Source organism: Pinus tabuliformis, chromosome 7 (genome assembly GCF_031772625.1).
Source record: "Pinus tabuliformis cultivar Carrire ecotype Pingquan chromosome 7, CPIR1, whole genome shotgun sequence".
NCBI lineage: Eukaryota > Viridiplantae > Streptophyta > Pinopsida > Pinales > Pinaceae > Pinus > Pinus tabuliformis.
This window is the reverse complement of record NC_142293.1, coordinates 1,477,876,152-1,477,883,940: the sequence shown is the minus strand read 5'-3', so window position 1 is coordinate 1,477,883,940 and position 7,789 is coordinate 1,477,876,152.

The window sequence follows — 7,789 nt, the reverse complement described above, 5'->3', positions numbered from 1 at the left end:
ATAATGATATTCAGAGAGAACCATTCTAGCGCAAATTTGGTTGGAAGGTCATTGGCCTAAATTCACTCAATTCTTGTGGCTGATTGGAAAAAGAAAAATTATTTCATGGGACAAAATTTAGAACAAGGGATTCTAGGGTCCTTAGATCTTCCCATTATTTCAGAATCAGGAAGATAAATTTGGAACACCTCCTCAATTATTTTCCTTTCGTAAACCATCTATGGACTCAAATCTTACTCCTTTTTGGATACTAAAACTGAAACTGTAATATCCTTCTGGAAATAATGGAGTAGTGACAATCGAGCATATTCAATAATATGATCCTAAATCATTCATGGAATTTGGTTTGGGGATTTTTAATGTGGTTGACTTGGGAAGAAAGAAATAAGAGGATATTTAAACAAAAGGAAAATGAAGAACAAGAATTCGATTAGGGAGACCATTCTATTAGAGGATTGGATTGAGAAGGCCTGGAAAATTGATCAACATGAGATGATGATCTTGAACTAATTATATCTTTCACCATCTATAATAACTTGGATCAAAACCAGGTCTCCAAGTAGTAGAAGTGATTCTCCCACATTCTTTACCCCTCCAACAATAGGGTTTGTGAAGTTAAATTTTGATGGTGCTTCTAAAGGAAATTTTGGCCAAGCAGGATTCGGTGGGAAATTCTATGATTATTGATGAGAACCAATATTGCATCAAGGATGTTGCTACTCCCAAGACGCTTGACTTTAATTATCAACTCATGGTTCGTACAAACTTAGAGGTGACAGTGATATATGAACAATAGGTCAAGTTCTAGTCATGTCACCATCAGTAATTGAATCAGATCAAGGCATGAAAAGACCACTCCTTCATCTAACTACAAAGATAATTTATGGGAAAAGACACAAAGCCTACTCTAATTACAAGGAAATGAGCATTATCCTAGTTGCAAAAATGAAAGTTCCATTCATTAGATGTGGAGACTAATTGTAACTACAAGAAGGAAAGAGACTACACTAGTTGCTGGAATGAACCATGCTACTCTACTTGTAAACCAATCCCATCAATACTCTACTTTCAGAATGTAAATCATTAATATAACTACAAATTGCTTTGAAAGAGGAAATTTAGTATATAACACATAACTAGGAAATCCAAGAGTGTAACTGATTCTAACCTATTTGCATTGAAGATTTTCCCTTCATATCACCAAGTGTAAGATAGTTCTAGCTTTAAAAATAAGGTATTTACTCATTGCATAAAATAATACTCATTGTGATTCAAATGTGAAAATTTACTTCCTAACTTTATTTGTTGTCTTGTTCCTATAGTGGAGGAATGAGGGGTCTAGAATGGTCCTTGGGTCTCCCCAATCATATATTCAAGGCCTATAGGTCATTATTCAATCTCAAAATGAAAAAATCAAGATACTATAGAAAATCTAGTTGAGTTTAGGTCATGCTACAAGCCTACAACATGATTCTATAGGATAGTGCATTTCGCTACAGGATTTCCCTGTTTGGCTACAAGATTGGGTCTGAGAGATTTTTGGGGGTAAGGAAGGTGTTATGAAGTTGTTGGAAGGTAGATGAGGGTACATCAAGGATGTCTGAGAACTTTTTCCAAGCTTAGCACCCCTCAGAGGCCCATCTTACACAAAAATCCATGCTCACAATGTCCTTCATTAACTCTGAAAAGATGATCTCGGTGGCAGAATTTGAGAACAGTATGGGGTGTCCAGGTGGAGGATAGTAATGAAAAAGTGGATGTGGATGAATGTGCACACCCCTGCAAGCCAATGGCAGCCCCTGTAGACTAACAATAAATAACATACATCTAATGATCAAATTTCAGCAAAACAAATCAAAGTGGAAAGGCTGAGTTGAATTTTATTTCATTAAGAACTATTGTATCCTACAATATACATCTGATCCATTTGCAAAGACATGCTATTAAATTCTAAGTTGCATAACACAACCATGCATGAGAATTACAATCCAAAGCCTAGAAAATTCCAAAGAAACACAAACGCATATTTTTGGTTTGTTTTTGTAGACTCTTCAACCACACTTCCCATAGGAGAGGTGGTGATCAAACTTGCAACTGAAATTTTTGCAATCTAACTTATATCTAAACAAGGAATGAAATACAACAACTTCAAAAATAAAAAAATAAAAATACATGAGAGGTACTAAAGCCTCTGGGGTTATCCCTAACCCAAGGGTTTCAACCCTCCTAAGCTAACTCAGATGTGAACCAACAATTAACCTTTCATTAGCAGAAAATGGAGTTCAAATACATAATATTAGAATGTAAATAAAAATCTCAAGTACTTGGCCTTCAATAGCCCTTTCTATCTCAATACATAATCTTAGAATGTAAATAACAATCTCAAGTACTTGGCCTTCAATAGCCCTTTCTATCTCTAGAATTTTGAATCCTAATGAGCTCTTAGGCCTATTTATTTATGCAAAAAGTGACTAAGGGGAACTCCCTTTAGAGGAGGACTACTTCCCTCCAAAAATATTGAAATTAGTGGATCCAACTCCCTTAGATCTTCCCATGCACTTGAGTTCCTCAGATGTCAATGAATCTTGAGCTATACATGAGTGCATGTGAGTGATTCTAGGGATCACTTCAGGTCAAGGGAGAATAAATGCAGGGGAAAAGCCTACTACTTTCCCTCTAGCTGCCTCCAACGTGCCTCTACATCATAAATATACCAAAAAATCTCTCTTTCCTACGCATAAACCACATTAGGCCACAAAGTATGACAAACACACTTTAGTCTTCCTACTAAACACATTATCACCAAAAACGTAAGTTAATGTGGAGAAAAGAAAGGATTTATGGGTTGGAGGATAGAAATATAGACTTAAAAATATACCTAATGATGGGACCCATCATCACCTCCCTACTGAAGGGGTTTCTCACCCTTTGAGAAACTTACTCATTGATATGAAGTCCATGCATCACCTTGGTGGCCTCTCTAAGATCCTAATGCATCTCATATGGTGGGCCTTCCTATGGATAGAACCCTACAATTGCGTCTATGTATGCCCACTCCCTTTATTCTTCTTCCTAATTCCTTTTCTCCTGTAGGCCCAATAGCAAGGGAGGACTAATTTTGAGCCCTATCTAATTGATCTTCAACCTTCGAAAAATTCTTTTGTAGAGTGGGGTTCTCTACAGGTTATTCCTTAGTCTTTTAGGGGAATGAAACTCTCGGATTTTCAAACTGTGAAGGAGAGCATGTCATCTCCTTTGGAAAGCACATAAGATCTCAATCCCCAACAACCTTAAGGTATCCTCAAAATGGAGGATAGCTTGTTCTTTTGTTTTCATGTAGTGAGGGGCCAATTGGGGATTAGAGGAGATGATGTTGTGGTTAGTGATGATAGGCTTGGGGCTCACTAACTATGCTCTGATGTATAAGTGCACACTTTCCTCTTTGGCCACCACCCTCTTCACTTCGTCAGCCCTTGTTTCTTTGTGGGTCAACCAAAAGCATAGTTCCATCAGTTGCATATCTGCCAAACTTGAGCTGGCGTCCCGAAATTTCATGTTTGTGAGGATCATGTTACGCATATAGAACTTAACAAATTTGTCCCTATCCTTAGTGCTTACCTTTTGGAAAAAGTCAATGAACCTCCTATAAACTTGGAATGGTAGAGAGACATATTGTGCCAATGTTTTTATTTGGAATTGTGCCACTTCTCCTTGAGGAGGATGGCATAGGACTTGGATCATTGTCTGCATTAGATGGCTTCCATGGAAAAATTTTCCATGGTGGCAAGTTGTGCTTCTCTCTCCTGTAGCTGCTCTTTTAGTCTCTGATTTTCTAATTGCAGTTGTTCTGACATGCTTGACTCTCTTAACCTTAGTTCATAAATTTATCTTCCCATTTGTTTTAATTTCTCCTCCATAATACCCACATATTCTACCTTCTTTGATTTTAGAATCTTCATCCATTTGTGAGTTCTACCCCTCTTTTTCCAATTCGAATAAGAGGGGTATTGAAAATTTCCCAGGTATAATCCTACCTACCTCCACAAATTTATAAAAGGATCCAAGGTTAGGTTGTAGTTCAAGCTCCTGGATTCCTTGGGGACCTACTCCTTCCTCTTGTGATCTAGATTCCCTTTTCTATACCACTTTCTCTTTATCATGTAGAAATCTTTTTCCTTCCTGTAGTAGCCCTGTTTCTTCCAGTAGCATCTGTTTTTTCTCCTATAGCTCCTCTACTTTCTCCTGTAGCACATTTGTCTTCTTCTGTAGCACCTTTGGTTTCTCCTGTAGTAGTGTCTTGTGCTTTGAGTTTCTTATATGTGACTATTCTAGTGGTGGGCCTCCCTATGGGTGAAAGAGGTTGTTTGCCCTTGGCCTGAGGGGAGGTGACATCCTCAATTTTCCCTTCACTAGGTCACACTTATTTTTCTTGGTTGGATGACTCATTAATTTTGATTGGGATTGTTGAAGGAGTTTGAGGATTCCCTTGCTTGATCCTGGTGCTATTTCTCCTCTTAAAGTACAAGGGGCCCTGCTTGGGATGCCTTCTCTTGGGCTTGACAAGTGTGTTACGTGTGGCCAAGGTAGCATCCACCTCTTGTTATGTGTTTTCTAGGGAGAGGATTCTTTGCTCCCCCTATTTTCCTATATTTTTAGATCTAGATGGATCCTAAGGTGTCTATTCTTCTACTTTTTTTTTCCCTCCTTCTTCCTCTGTCTTTTCTCTTCCCTTTTACTCTTGTTCCTCTTATTCTTCTTCTTTCCTACCTCTAGCACTAGATCTTGGTGTCTCTTCTTGTTGTGTTGAGGTAAGGGTTTGTGTCTTAATGAAGGCCTCCTTACCATGTCCACAAAGTAAGCCCACAAAATAGGTCTTCTGAGATGGCTTAATGCATCCATCACAATGATTCTAATGAGGCCATGATGAGCAATGTATTGGTGCTTTCCTTCCCTAACTCTCTGGCTCATTTCAATTATAGACTAAAGGAGAAAATTTGGAACACTAATCTTGCTTGGAATGGGAAATTATGTTTGGAACCTTAGCTCATAGAGAAACCTAAATTGATAGGAATATACAACACTCAACCTCCCTTCACATGATATGTATTTGAAGATGTTATAGGCTACTTCATCCCAAGGGTATGGGAGGCTTTATCTTCTTACTCACTTTTTGTCTTCAGTAGGTTTCTCTTCAGGGAGGAAGCATGTTTTCCTGGTTGTAACATCTATTGTCCTATTCTCTTTGCCCCATCAAACTCCTAAGGGTATGATGTTCACTCTTATAATCAACTCTATGTCTAGATGAATGGTAAGTCCCCTAATAATAATGGCAGCAACTATCCTCTCCCTGAGAATTGAGGGCCATGGATAACTCATGTGTTACCTCATCATGACATCCTTTCAATTGTTCAAAGAACCTCATTCACTGGCATCTTAGAAAATTGTCTCTCACTGGAGGGCATTGATGGATTCTATTAGTGTTTATGGGCTTTATTCAATTGAAACCTCCTTTCATGGCTTCTAATGCTTCTTCCTTAAATTATCTAAAGGGATTTTTTTTCAAATTTTTTCTCTAAGTAGTCTAGGGTGCAGAGGTAGAAATAAGGAGGTTGATGCCAATTTTTTGTAAAGAGAGTGAGAATAATGATACCCTCTAATTTAGTGAAAAACTTCATTTCCCTTGTATATCCTTTCTTATGTGATAAAATAAGTTTTTCAAAGGAAATTACCTCTACGGGGGTTTGATACAGGATTCATGTAGCAAGTAAAATCCATTTCACAATTGTATGTAAAATGAGGAGGGAGGATGCCACTTACCCTTCTTGGGATGAATTATTGATGTTTATGGGGGTTTGAAGGAAAATTCTCGGTGGTTTGGACTCTTTTCCACCTCTCTCACCAATCCTATAGCACCTCCTCTATGTTCCTATAGCAATCCTGGTAATCCTGTAGCAGTGGTGCCTAATCCTGTAGCACCTATAAACCAACTTTGTAGCTCTTCTACAACACCCTAGGCAACCCACGGTAGAATTTAGCTCAATCTTCGATATATTGATGGGCCTCTTTAACTATTTTGGGAATGAGCATCGGTATAACTAAAATCGACCCTTTTCCTTTTATTTCTTTTTGTGGTAATGGGATTGGCACACTTGGTGACTTGGCCTTTACACGTATTTCCTCTTTTAGTCATTGTCTCCACTCCTTGTAATTATCACTTCCCTTACTTTGAATTTTCCACATTTCATGGGTGGATGAGTAGACTCCATTTTACTAATCGAAGGTGGACAAGTTTACTAGCCACCTTCGGCCCATTAAAAATCTATTCTCACTCATTAAACACATTTTTTTAACCATTATATAAATAGGGAAGAGATAATGGGTGTTATACCTAAGCCTACCTGTGATGTTGAGTTGTTGGAGATGCATGCATGATGCTACTGAACTAATGATCAATCAACTTCTCTCTGAAGGTGCTAGCTTCCATTTGCTTTCTTGTGCACAAGTCTTCATTAAACAAAACATTATGATGATGTATTGGAATGATAAAATATCCCTTTCATGCAGGTATTTTCCAATGTTCGATCTTCTATTGTTGGAGTGGATTGGTGACCTTGGATCTACCTCTTAGGGATGGTGTTACTTCCCCAAATCTCCAGGATGGACTCTTGCTTCTTTAGGGTGGCCATATCTTCATTCTAGAGCTGCAACAATCCTCTTCCTATGGGTTTGTTGGATTTGTGCAGATTTCTACAAGATTGATCTCCTTCCTGTAGTAGTCACACAGTTCCTTCCAAAAACCTCATAATCCATTCAAGTATTTAGATAAATCATGGTGAGCCTAGGGATGAGAACAAAATCTTCTAATGATGGTGAAATTTTGTGAAAAAGAGTGAAGGAAGAGTCTTTTTTTTGTGTGTGTGTTTTTTTAAGGGCCAGATGTGGAATCTTGATAATGGAGTTAGCTAAATAAAATGAATGAGAGATGAAGGAGGTTTGATGGACCTCTTCTAACATTTACGAAGGAGAAACATGATTTTGACCCTTTTTTCTAAGTAGATCCCAATCATGTAGCATTTCTAGTCGATCCTATAGCAGTTTAGGACAATCCTGTAGCAGTTCATGAAAATCTTGTAGCATTGTGGGATTGAAGAAAAACTAGGTGCAGTTTTGTGCTAAGTGATGGAGGGATGAAGGAAGATGGTAGAGAGATGGGTAAATGATGAGGGAAATGCAGTAGTTAGGTTTGGGGAATTGAGAAATGGACTGCGGATTCTATTCCTTCAATTATTGTTCTCTTAATTGTTTGGAGTCCTGCAAAAGAAAAATGTTAGCAGAATTGATGTAAGGAACCTCTTACCTATGTGTACTTCCTCCTTGTGTTCCATTTTCCCTTTTTCCTCTTTTTTTTTTTTCTTAGACATGCAGATTGCCTCTAGGGAGGTTTTCAATCTGCAAGCCTGCCCCAGATGCCTCATAAGAGGTTTTCACTCAAGGATCTTTTAATTTTAATTTCCCCTTCTTCTTCTTCTTCTTTTTTCTCTCTTAGGTTTCCTCGTAGAGGTTTTCAACCCTAGAGTTCGCCTTATATTCTAAGTGGAAGTTTTAACCTAGGCCCTTTATTTTTATTTATTTTTTATATTTATTCATCTTTCTTTTGATGGTCAAAAGATTGGTGGACTAAGGGCTCTGAGCATTCCAATCACATTCAACTCCTTGCTAATTGAGCTAATAAACTCCTCCTTAGACATAGGTATTTTGTACAATTTCAATCGGTAACCATTAACAAGCA